The sequence below is a fragment of the Haliotis rufescens genome, unplaced genomic scaffold (genome assembly GCF_023055435.1).
Source record: "Haliotis rufescens isolate VD_foot unplaced genomic scaffold, xgHalRufe1.0.p SCAF_15, whole genome shotgun sequence".
Taxonomy (NCBI): Eukaryota; Metazoa; Mollusca; class Gastropoda; order Lepetellida; family Haliotidae; genus Haliotis; species Haliotis rufescens.
The window spans coordinates 33,211,409-33,225,378 of record NW_025963835.1 but is presented as its reverse complement, the minus strand read 5'-3'; the positions used below and the strand labels follow the sequence as shown (position 1 = coordinate 33,225,378).

General features: G+C 38.2%; 2 protein-coding genes across 4 annotated transcripts in view; both read left to right on the top strand.

The window, feature by feature from the left end:
- Positions 1-5,378: 5,378 nt before the first annotated feature.
- The window catches only part of LOC124132053 (UDP-glucuronosyltransferase 1A1-like), a 14,949-nt gene continuing 6,357 nt past the window's right edge, over positions 5,379-13,970 (top strand). For 2 of the 3 annotated variants that reach the window (XM_048396484.1, XM_046495655.2), the window contains exon 1: positions 5,379-5,737. The gene's annotated coding sequence lies outside the window, so the exon portion shown is untranslated. The remainder of the gene's footprint in view (positions 5,738-13,970) is intronic. The other variant, XM_046495658.2, reaches the window with a different exon arrangement.
- Positions 12,968-13,970, top strand: part of LOC124132055 (UDP-glucuronosyltransferase 1A5-like) — a 22,571-nt gene continuing 21,568 nt past the window's right edge. Inside the window, exon 1 of the mRNA XM_048396483.1 lies at positions 12,968-13,317. The gene's annotated coding sequence lies outside the window, so the exon portion shown is untranslated. The remainder of the gene's footprint in view (positions 13,318-13,970) is intronic.

Genomic DNA, 13,970 nt, shown 5'->3' with positions numbered 1-13,970 from the left:
TAGGCTTTGCAGAAATAAAGTAATATCATCAGTCAGAATAGCCAAAAGAGCTCCTGAACTAAAAATAGATAACATCATAAATACTTCATATGGTGCTAAGATCTGGTGGCGACTAATTAAAAAATATGTCAAAACGCACACCGAAAATTCGTCGTTTCCGTCAATAGTATCAAATAATGTTTTTTATGATGATATTGAAGATATTACCAATGTCCTAAATGAATTTTTCACTGACCAAGCAAGAGTAAGAAACCCCGATTCTGACCTTGCATCTATTGGACCATATACATTCGACGATCCATTACTATCTGTGAATTTAAATCAAGAAGAAGTTCAAGATATTCTTCTTTCTGTAGATACAACTAAGGCAACAGGGCCAGATGGTATAGGTAACAAGTTACTTAAATTAACAGCGACTCAAAATTATTTAACTTGTCGCTCAAAAACAAAACCTTCCCGTTAGTTTGGAAACAAGCATCAGTAACACCAATTCACAAAAAAGGCGATGTACATGAATGCTCAAACTATAGACCTGTAGCGCTTACATGTTGCATAGCCAAATTTTTGAAAAGTGTATACTCAAATATGTGTTTAACTTTTTCAGAGAAAACGAATTGTTGAAAAATTTACAGTCGGGATTCGTGCCTGGCGATTCCACATCTTATCAACTCATTTACCCATATAATTTTATTGCTAGGGCATTAGACGAAGGTAAAGAAATCAGAGCTGTTTTTTTTGTGATGTCAGCAAAGCCTTTGATAGAGTATGGCACAAAGGAATTATTCATAAACTCAATGCTTACGTTATCCAAGGTGATCTTTTGATACATCTATATATGTCATCATTGATGATCAAATCTCTGCAGCAAATTGTATCAACAATGATTTGGCAAAAATCTCAAACTGGGCCCCAAAATGGCAAGTAGGTTTCACTCCCAATAAGACCAAAACTATAACATTCAGTCGCGAAGTCAATTCTGGTTTTAGACCAAATTTATACATGGAGAGTACTGTTATTGAAGAAGTACAAAGTCATAAACATTTAGGAATTACACTTCAATCTGATTGTTCATGGAAAATACACATTAACGAAATTATTAGAAAAATCAGTCCAATGATCAACTGCCTAAGGAGCTTTAAATACAGACTAACAAGAAATATGCTTGAAACTATGTACACATCTTTTATCCTACCAAACTTCGACTACTGCTGTCATATTTGGGACAACTGTACAAACGAACAATCATTTTTACTCGAGAATTTACATTTGGACGCATTGAGAACTATTTGTGGGGCGGTTCGGGGTACCAGTCATGTTAAAATTTATAACGAAAACAAACTTTCAGTCCTTAAAAGAACGACGACACCGCTTCAAATTGATTACTTTTTACAAAATGAAAAACAGTATTTCACCTGTATATCTCAACGATCTCATTCCAAGTCCAGTCTCTGAAAATAGCAATTATAACCTTAGAAATAGATCTAACATACAAACAATCAAATGTAGAACCCAGACCTATGCTAAATCATTTCTTCCGGATACGATTAATTTGTGGAACGCTCTACCCAATGAAGTAACTAATTCTTGCTCATTAAAATAATTCAAATCCTTAATTAATCGTTCTGATACAATTATTAATAATTTTGACCTAAAATACGGTCATAGATCATGCCAAATTGTCCACTGTCGCCTTAGGCTCGGCTGCAGTGACCTAAACGCTGATAAGTTTAGACGACATGTATCAGACATATCAGACTGCACTTGTGGGTATCACTTTGAAGACGCAATTTACTTTTTCTATACCTGTCAAAATACCATAATATCAGAAACACTATGTACTTCTACACCCATGGGTATGATTTAAAAACGGTATTACATGGCAATAGTTCAGTTAGCAGTTCTACAAACATGACTATTCTTAAATCAGTTCACGATTTCATTGTCAAAAGCAAAAGATTCGAGTAGCTTAATTTTATGCATGTAGTAACTGCTATATCTTATTTCACAGACACCACTTGTACTGGCTTCATATATTTCATTTGTGCATTTAGCATGTTTATGTTTAGCACTATTTTACATAAAATCTGATATATAACCAGCTGTTGTAAAGTTATTACCTGGAGAGGTATTTACATAAGCAAGTTTTGCTTGTTTACCGATCCAGATTTCTTTTGAAATAAAAATATGTTTAAACCAAAACCCAAAATTCAGAGGGATATATATGAAAAGAAAAAATGAAATAATACAAATATAAATTCCTTCCAGGTGAAGGCTATCACTTGAAATCAAATTAACAAAGCAGATTTTCGTCAATGACACATCGCTTGGGGTAGAAGTTCATCTCTGTCACCATGCTATGGTATTTCTGGAAAGGAAAGTTAACTTACAAAGTTGTAATATACGTGAAAGGCTTAATGTTGCTGATTAAGCGCAAAGATATAAACTCTAACTGACTGCTCAGTAACATTCATGTAATATTAGTAATATTCAAATAAGTGTACTTGTTCTAGGTGTGTGTGACGTGGGTACATATATATACTAGCCACATAAAGAAACTGTGCACGGAGAAAATATAGATATAAGGGCACACCGTCCGCATATGAAATATAGGTTTGAACACAGCAATTATTGGAGACAGGCAAACGCTCATGCACGTGCCATGCGATATGACGTCGTTGATGGGGGCCTATGGACGTGCAATGTGTTACTGCACGTGCATCCTGTGCAGCTGTACACAGCATGTGCAACTCAAAATTCGCTGTCACTTTGGAAAGCATGATCTGTGGTCATTCAAAAATTCAAAACTTCTCAGGCGCAGACACAAGCATATCACAAGCAAATCATGCCAAGATTGACAGCTGCACAGCGTCATGAAGCCATTGGAATGATCCGAGCGGGAATGAGGCAACAACAGGTGGCAACACATTTCCAATGCCATCGTAACACGATATCGGCATGGGTGAGGCGTTATCAGAACACAAATGACGTTGCCGACCACCCACGTTCAGGACGTACCCGAGTAACGACGTAAAGACAGGACAGATGGATTCGAGTTACACATCTCCGACACAGGTTCCAAACGGCAGTAACGACGTCCCAGACAATTCATGGACTGCGCCGTATCCATCCCAACACTGTCAGGAATCGTTTACATCAGTACGGGATTCGACCACGACGCCCTGTCATACGTCCCATTCTGACACACCGTCATCGCGTCAACCGTCTAAGATGGTGTCGAAATCATGTTCGCCAACCTCGAATATGGTGGAGAAATGTTGTCTTTACAGATGAATCGAGGTTCAACATTTCCCACAGTGACGGGCGCCAACGTGTTTACCGGCGTTTGGGAGAACGTTATGCACGCAACTGTATTGTGGAGAGGAATCGTTTTGGAGGTGGCTCTTGATGATTTGGGGTGGGATAACAGCACGGCAATGAACCCCTATTGGTTGTTCAGGGTAATCTCACCGGTGTTGGCTACAGAGATCAGATTCTGAGGCCTGTGGTCATTCCTTTCCTGCTACGCCATGGCCCGGGATTGACATTTCAACAGGACAACCCTCGTCCTCACACGGCTAGGGTCGCAATGGATTTCCTTCACCATAACAATGTCATGTTACTGCCATGGCCTGCAAATTCTCCAGATCTCTCCCCAATAGAGCATGTGTGGGATGAAATGGAGCGCCGTCTGCGTCGTCTTCCACATCCTCCAGATAACGTCCGTGACTTGGCACAGGATTTGAGGAGGATATGGCAGGCCATTCCCCAGGCCTTCCATGCCCATTTGGTGGACTCCATGCATCGCCGATGCACTGCTGTGATTCACGCACAGGGTGGTCATACCCGTTATTGACTTTGTGGCTTTGTCGTTTGACCCCCTACTCCATTTTGATCTTCTGACGTCATCGTAACAGATGTTGTTCAGGTCCCGTTGACATTTTCTTATGTTCCGATCATTCAGCTGCTACAGCGTCTGCATCATTTTGTTCTTGCTGTGTTGTATTTCAATCCAGAATATATTTTCTCCGTGCACAGTTTCTTTATGTGGCTAGTATATAAGCGTATAGAAGAAACGTCAACAAACTTGTAACTATGTTTAAAATAATAAATAAGCCATGTTCTTCATATATAACTGATCTTATACCACCAGCTGTGTCACAGAAGGTCAGTTATAATCTCAGAAACCGCCATGATTTTGTAGTTCCATTTGCACGGACATCTACGTTTAAAAGGTCTTATATTATAGATACATTAGGCCAATGGAATAATCTATCATCACGAATCAGGGATAGTCCGTCAATATCTTATTTTAAAGCTGTCGCATCTAAGCAGCCTACATCACCACCTATGCACTATAATTGCGGTGAGAGATCTACAAACATATTGCACACTAGATTGAGACACAATTGTAGCACACTAAATTCCAACCTGTTTCGTGTTAATTATCTGATACTATTTCCTGTATATGCGGAGCTCCTTGTGAAAATTCATTCCATTTCTTCTTCCAATGTACCTTATATGATGATAATAGGGAGACATTACTGACAGCTATCGATAATCTTGGGGGACAACCAACTCTAATTTGTATTCTTTTTGTGATCCAAGCTTAAATGCTTTCCTGAATACAAAAATATTCTTGTCTATTCACAGATTTATAGAAACGACTAACAGATTCAATAGCTAGCATATTATTGTTTCCAAACTGTTAATCATTAATATTGTTAAATCTATATACAACACTAACATGTATAATATTAGCATATGTATGAGATGCACACTGTCTTCACTTTCCAGAAAATTGTACATATCCTTCATATGAGCACTGTATATATATATTGCGCACTATGTTTCCACAATGTGATGCTTCAACTGTAAATTGTTAATTTTCATTATGCAATATTATGTATAACTGTATATAGGGAGAAGGTGGTAATAAGTGCTGCACTTATGCCCAATCCCTTGGTCATGTATTATGATCAGGGTCCATTGGTATCCCTTCAGCAAGTGCGAATCAGGTCCTAACACATTTGTTTTGTCATGTATCACGCGCTATACAGTCGAACCTCGCTTATCCGGACAATTTTCTAAAATGTTGTCCGGATAAACGAGTTTCTGGATATCTGAATACCTTGTTAACTGACCAGAGGCCCTTCCCCTACCTCAATTCTACCGAGGCATATGTGAAATGAATGGCAAAAATATGATTTATGAAGGATCGACCAATTACTAATAAAATGCATTGTGCTGTACAGACTAACACAGCATGCTGTGACAGCGCGCTGCATTATTAAAACGGCTGAAGAAATGCATTTGTATCCTAGTTTAGACTTTAGACTTGTTTTGTGTACAGATACGACGGCGAGGTTGGGGCAACCTGACACACATGAGCATTAATAGCCATGTTTATCTGTACTAGTTGAGAGCCAAGGTTGAGGTCATTCATGTGTTAAAAATGTTGTCGAGGCATCTGTAAACGGCTAAAGAAATGCAAATGTAGCCTAGTTTAGACTATGCACTTGCTTTGTGTACAGATGTGACGGCGAGGTAAGGGCAACCTGGCACACATGAGCATTAAAAGCCATGTTTACCTGTACTTGTAGTTGACTGCCAAAAATGCTGTCGAGTCATCTGTACATCTTCTTTGTCGAATTGCATTATTGAAGTATGAGACATCATATGCGTTTATCACAGTTTGTGACGGATTACGGATACGAACGAACTAGCACTTGTTTGGCAGGTAGGTTTTGTTAAGATTTATTATCTTGTTCTCTCTCTACCCCCTACTTCCTTAATCACAATTTAAATCCTAAATAGACTTTCGGGCCCAACACTGTGGCAATTTTAGTCCCTCTGTTTCTGTATTTACTTGAGCTCATTTCTCCTAAGTCATAAGACTAAGTCATCAATGATGTCAAAGCTGTCTGACATGTTTCTTCTGAACAGTTTATGAAGCTAAACAATGTCCAAGTGACTTAAGCACAAAAACACTTCTGACAGAGACTTTCTTAAGAAAATACAGTTAAAATGCTTCACTTAGAGCACCTTGTTTTCTTTAAATACGATGTACCGTGACATCATAAAGTGGTATATAGGTAGATATAACACTAGTCTATAGGTGTAAACACATTTAGAGATAGATCTGTAAGGTTTAAGTTGATTTTGACCGCCCGGGCCAAGTCGGACCGAAAACATCTGACATAGATTTTCTTAAGAAAATACAGTAAAAATGCTTCACTTTGAGCACCTTGTTTTCTTTAAATACGATGTACCGTGACATAATAAAGTGGTATATAGGAAGATATCATGAATGGAAGATGTGGGTCAGACTCAGAAGTTGGAGACTATACGTTTATTGGCCATCAAGTTGCTAGCGTCATAGATTACATAATCTGTTCATCTGGGTTGTTTGACGTATGCTGTAATTTCACCATTGTATCACGCACGGAATCCTGTCATCTTCCTGTCATGGCTAGCTTATATACTTCTGTGCAGACTAAACCCGTGCAAGCTCATGGTAATAAGAAGGCTTCCAAATTCGTTTGGGTCAATGATAAAGCTGACCAATTTATGTATAACTTGTTGAGCAGTGAATGCTACTCTTTATTAGAAAAGGCTGTTGACGAAGTGTTACACAATATAGACGAAAGTGTTAGATACATGTCAGAGGCCTTGTGCACGGCAGCAAGCGACATGAAAAGAGTGTGTACTTCTAACACATCTAGTCAACAGTGGTTTGACCGTGAATGTGAGCTACTCGAAAAGGAAAGATGTAAATATTTAAACAATTTTAGGAGAAAAAAGGATAATAACTCATTATATGGGTATAATTATATTAGAAATAAATATAATAGTGTATGCAGAGAAAAGAAAACGAATTTTTTCAAAGAGAAACAGGAAAAACTTGAACATTGTATACGCGATTCTAAACAATTTTGGGCCACTCTTAAAGGGCTAAATACTAATCGTTATACACAAAACAATATTCCAATTGATGATTGGTTTAACTATTTCAGGGATGTGTTTTCAACTTCTACAGAGAACGAGGAAAGATGTTTTGATATCGACGAATGGAATGTATTTGATAACTCTTTTTGTCAGTTAACTTCAGATATTCTTGATTCACCTATAACAAGAAATGAAATTTCAAAAAGCATCGCAAACTTAAAAAGAAATAAAGCAGCTGGTGAAGATAATTTGATTCCTGAATTTTTTAAATATTCGTCCGATATTCTCCTCCACTGCCTTGAAATTCTTTTTAACGTTATACTTGAAAAGACTTATTTTCCAGAACAGTGGACCCTGGGGATAATAATTCCTTTGCACAAACAGGGATCAACTAATGTCACCAATAACTATAGGGGTATAACTCTTTTGAGTGTCTTCAGTAAGATTTTTACCAGTATTATACACAAACGTTTAGTATTTTGGACAGATTCCTTTAATAAGATAGATGAAGCACAAGCCGGTTTCAGGCATGGATACTCTACAATTGATAATGTATTTGTATTGCAGACACTTGTACAGAGATATTTAGCACGAAAAGGAGAAAAAATGTATGCTATATTTGTTGATTTTGCTAAGGCGTTTGACTCAATTAACAGAAACATGTTGTGGTCCCTTTGCAAATCACAAGGTATCAGTACTAAAATTGGTAAATTACTATGTTGTATATATCACAATGTGAAGGTCTGTGTTCGAAACAATAACACCTTATCTGATTCCTTCTACTGTAATATTGGGGTTAGACAAGGATGTATTCTAAGTCCATTCCTGTTTTCATTTTTCATAAATGAACTTTCGATACAAATATCTGAAAATTGTAACGAGGGTATCCAACTCCATCCAGAAACTATTAAACTTTTCCTACTCCTTTTTGCTGATGATATAGTTATGTTCTCGAGCACAGTACCTGGACTTCAAAAGTTAATAAATGAACTTGAGTATTATTGTAACAAATGGAAATTGAAGGTCAATATCGATGAGATAAAGGTTGTAGTTTTCAAAAATGGAGGGAAATTATCAAAACGAGAAAAATGGCTATATAAAGGTGAAAAACTTGAGGTTGTAAGAAGTTACAAATATTTGGGGGTACATTTTACAAATCGACTTACTTGGTCACTGCATTGCAACAAAGCCGCACTACAAGCCAAAAAGATTTTAATTGGCATTTTACAAAACCTAAAACCCCTTGGAAATATTAGCTTTGAAACATTCTCTAAGATTTTCGACACTAAGATCAGTCCTATTGTACTCTATGGTGCTGAAGTCTGGGGCCCTTCAGAACTATGATACAATAGAGAAGGTACATCTATTTGCGTATAAAAGATTTTTAGGAGTAAATTCCAACACTCCAAATGTTACAGTTTACGGGGAATGTGGGAGATACCCAATGTATATATTCAGTTACATAAAAGTAATAAAATATTGGATAAAATTGCTTAAAATGCCAAATACCAGATTCCCAAAGAAATACTATAACATGATGATTCTTTACATAGCAGAGGTAAAAATAACTGGGCCTCGGGTGTCAAAAAGATACTCCAATCTTGCGGGTATGAGTACATTTGGAGAGAGCAACCTGTAACAGTACCAGATCGTTTCATATATAATTTAAGACAAAGGCTAAAAGATATGCATTTTCAAAAGTGGTACTGTTCACTAAACTTACATAATAAGTTAAAGCATTACACCTGTTTTAAATCATTCATTCTGACCGAAAAATATCTTTTGGATATAAATGTAAAGAAATTCCGAACAGCACTATCCCGTTTCAGATGTAGTTCTCATGACCTTCTAATAGAAAAAGGTAGACATTTAGCGATACCAAGGGAAAACAGATTGTGTAAATATTGTACTTGCCAAGAGATAGAAGATGAATACCATTTTTTGCTAGTCTGTCCATTGTATGCAAATATCAGAAAAGAATACATACATAAATATTTTTATCTGAATCCTAGAATAGACAAATTTTATATCCTCATGTCATCCCAAAATGAAACAGTCACAAAATATCTTTCAATGTATATATATCATGCAATGAACATCAGATCCTCTGTATTATAGATGTGATATTTTGTTACGATATATGTAATTCCTATTGCACCCATTGCTACTGTATGTATATATGTACTATAGGCCTATGGCCTTTTCAGTACTTGAAATAAAGATTGAATTGAAAAATTTAATTGGATATAACACTAATCTATAGATGTAAACACATTTGAAGATACATCTGTGTGTTTAAATGTGATTTTGACCGCCCGGGCCAAGTCGGACCCAACACAAGACAAGCACTTCTGATAGAGACTATGTTGAGAATGTAGAGGGAAAAGGGCGTCACTTTGAGCACCTTGTTTTCTGTAAGTACAGCGATCTGAGACACTATAAAGTGGTATTTAGGTGGATATAATACTAATCTATAGACGTGAATCCATTTGATGATACATCTGTGAGGTTTAAGTTGATTTTGAGAGCCCGGGCCAAGTCGGACCGAACACTTCTGACAGAGATTTTCTTAAGAAAATACAGTAAAATTGCTTCAATTTGAGCCCCTAGTTTTCTTTAAATACGATGTACCGTGACATTATAAAGTGGTATGTAGGTAGATATAACACTAATCTATAGATGTAAATCCATTTGATGATACATCTGTGAGGTTTAAGATGATTTAGACAGCCCGGGCCAAGTCGGACCGAACACTTCTGACAGAGATTTTCTTAAGAAAATACAGTAAAAATGCTTCACTTTAAGCACCCTGTTTTCTTTAAACACGATGTACGGTGACATTATAAAGTGGTATGTAGGTAGATATAACACTAATCTATAGATGTAAACACATTTGAAGATACGTCTGTGTGTTTAAAGTTGATTTTTACCGCCCGGGCCAAGTCGGACCCAACACAAGCAAAACACTTCTGATAGAGACTATGTTGAGAATGTAGAGGGAAAAGGGCTTCACTTTGAGCCCCTTGTTTTCTTTAAATACAGCGATCTGAGACACTATAAAGTAGTATTTAGGTGGATATAATACTAATCTATAGATGTGAATCCATTTGATGATACATCTGTGAGGTTTAAGTTGATTTTGACAGCCCGGGCCAAGTCGGACCGAACACTTCTCACAGAGATTTTTCAAAGAAAATACAGTAAAAATGCTTCACTTTGAGCACCTTGTTTTCTTCAACTACAGCGATCTGAGACACTATAAAGTGGTATTTAGGTAGATAGTATACTAGTTTATAGATAATCCATTTGATGATACATATGTGAGTTTAAAGTTGATTTTGACTACAGCCCGGGCAAGGTCGGACCGAACACCTGTGTGATTGTTGAGAGTATAGGGAGAAGAGGTCTACTTTAACCAACGTGTCTGCTTTAAATACGACGATCAGTGACATTATAAAGTGGTATTTACTTATATATAGAACGTTCCTATAAATATAAACACTATGCGCACAGATGGAACGTTGTATCACGATAGCTAGAAGTATTTGATACGTTTCAAATCTTATTTCGTTTAACGATTGCTCTTTTACATGTTACCAAGATCAGCGACGCTTACACACCGCTCCACTTTCTGGTTTTCAAACGATTTACTCCGAATTACTTATTTATGGTGCACTTTTTTGTTTGGTGATTGTTCATTAATGTCATGTGTGTATGTTGCATCAATTATATGTAGGTATGATCGCCGATAATGAAGTAATTAGCCAGTAACACTTTGGCCCGTCTTGGCCCGGCCCGGCCCGGCCCGGCCCGACTTTTAGGCAATGCCGTCTTTTTGTCACAACCACATATTCACATACCCAAAATATTATCACGTAGATGGAGAACATTTCAATACCGGGACTAATCAATAACGGAGATTCCTCGTCTCTTGTTTTACGTTTTTTGGTCAGTTTCTTTTTTGTATTTCTTTCTTTCAAATATATTGTGATCATGATGAGTTGAGTTACTATGTACTGATTTTTATCAAGTGTCAGTAAATGTTGTGAGTGAGTGAGTGAGTATGATTTTACGCCGCTTTTAGCAATATTCCAGCAATATCACGGTGGGGGACACCAGAAATGGGCTTCACACATTGTACCCATGTCGGGAATGTGAACCCGGGTTTTCGGCGTGACGAGCGAACGCTTTAACCACTTGGCTACCCGACCGCCCCAGTAACTTTTGTGGAATGGGGTTTACTTGTAACAATGACTGGTTTGAGTTCATATGATGACGATTGATTGGTTTGTCGTTTAACGCCGCACTCAGCAATATTCCAGCTATATGACGGCGTTCTGTAAATAATCGAATCTGGACCAGACAATCCAGTGATTAATATCATGAGCATCGATCCACGCAATTGGGATCGATGCCATGCATCAACCAAAGTGACCACCCGATCCCGTTAGCCGCCTCTTACGACAAGCATAGTCGCCTGATATACTGTTAAGATGTAACATAACAATTCATCCATACTACTAAACAGAAGTAAAACTGCTTGTCCATTCGGATCAGTCGGACCCAAACCATTCCGCTGATGAGAGTCAGATAATGCATACGAATCAAAATCCGTAAAAATTGCAATAGAGACATCATTAAAAGTTACCAAAAGTGAATGGGATATCAATACTGCTTGTTGAAATGATTCTATGAAATTTATTTTCCCTGCTTCAATATTTAAAACACTTGTGACGGGGCCATACAACTGATCTGTTATGTAGACAATATCGCTTGAGGCAGGGGCTGCTGAGAGCTGATCATGACCTAAATACCCCTCATAGCCTTCGGTGTTAACTATGTGACTGCAGAGAGATGTGCCTTCATCCAACAGATTATCGAGGTCAGTGGAACACGGTACAGACGCAAATAGATTTGAGCCATGGGACACAAAATATATGATAGCGACCAGAGCTACGGCTGTACATTGAATTCCATTAAACGGTTGAAAAATACTACAGCCTTGATGCAAATTCGCTGACACACTACTCCGATTTTGCTTTGACTTTGCTACCAAACGTTTCACATGTGGCTATGTGCGGTGCACTGATTAAAAAAACACGGGGGATTGGTTTTATTCAAAATACGGAATATAACTATTCCAAATATTTCCTGTGAACATGAGCATTCAAACAATCAAAAGTGTCGTATGTAGAATGTGGAATTCAGCCATATTACATTTAAATTGAGATGTCGTCGTTGTTCATGAATAAGCATATTCAGAACATATTTTATGTTATGCTGTTATTTACGATCTCCGGAGTAAAGTTCTTCTTTTGTATACACCGTGAAAATCAGAAAATTAGTCCTTAAGGAAAAAAGGAAATCGGATTACACATGAATGGTTTAATAATGTCAGCTAATGACCAGAAACGGTCAGATGCATCAATTAACTACATAAAGACGATTTTGAAGTATCTCTTATTGCTGGAAAAGAAAAGCATTAACATTCCTCGCACCTGATTTGTATGTTTTGTTTCCGTAAATGCGTGGCTTGAAATTTCAAATAAACCAACATGTCGACCTACATGCTACAACATTAACGTTTCCCTTATCTTCCCCGCCTTCAGGGCGGGGAAGAATGAACATTGTTGTGGGTAACCTGCTCTAACACAAAATATATACATATTATTAAGCATTCTGCAAAATTATGAATTTTTTTAATAGTTAATTTCACATCAAGCCTTTATGTGCCGCAGTAGCTGAGATTGACAATTACACGTTTTCAAATATAACGATGTGGGTTCGAACCCCGCTGGCGACACATGTTTTCGGGAAAAAAAATGAAATTATTCACTTGTAAATAAATGCAAAAAATAGTTTCCGTCTGTTCCAAGCTGGGTTCGAATCCCGGTTCACCCCAATTATGTTTCTAGGTTTATCAGCACGATACCCGTGCTCGTGGCTTTCCCGGAGTGGTAAACGTCTGAGACCTGCATCACTTCGGGCTTTCATCCTACATTAAGCTGACACGCCGCGATATAACTGAAACCCAACTCATTCACTCACTTGTGAATTGGTCACGTGACACCGCCCGCGTGTTTCTTCTAAAGTTGTATTTGAGCCAGGTGATTATATGTTGCTTTTTAAATATTTCTTCACAAGAGTAAGTTTTGCTCATCATTTCTGGATACATATTTTGAGCAAAAGTAAGCGAGATGCGATCACGTGCGCGCTATAACGGGGAGTTGGCGATAATAAGTCCTCGGCGATAACTGGTCGCTAACCAGTACATAGTGTGAGTGCGTGGTGGTTTTGAAACTGTCCCTATCTGTGACGGCGAGGCTCGAGTTTTCATCAAGTGATCGCGGAGGGAGTGCAAGGGTCGCCTGGGTGAGTACGCTGGGGGGCTGCCAAAATCTTTGTATGCTTGTCCTTGATTGACTTGTGCAGGGGATACATGTGCTGTTTTTCTGATTCTGTAAAACATGCTGAGAACAATACCGAGAGTACATCCAAGTACGTACTCACGTTTTTGTCCTCGATCTAGCCGCGATTGGTTCCTCCAGTCAAAGCACTGTCGGTCATGTCATGACTGTAGGACTCCATTGGGGCTCTCGGCTATCCTCGGTCCAGCGAGTTAAGGAATCGCAACACAAACATTATCAGATGAGGAACATCATTAGATTGAGTGAGTGAGTGAGTGAGTGAGTGACATCATTTGAGTGAGTGAGTGAGTGGGTGAGTGAGTGAGTGAGTGAGTGAGTGAGTGAGTGGGTGAGTGGGTGAGTGAGTGAGTGAGTGGGTGAGTGGGTGAGTGGGTGAGTGAGTGAGTGAGTGAGTGGCATCATTTGAGTGAGTGAGGTTTTACGCCACTCTTAGTAATGTTACAGCAATTTCACGGCGGGGGACACCAGAAATGTTGTACCCATGTAGGGAACACTTAAACCACTCGGCTACCATGCCGCCCGGCATCATTAGACAGCACAACATGGTGTGTACGCTTTTAGAAGGATAACATAATTGTTGTAACGTCATAGGTGTGG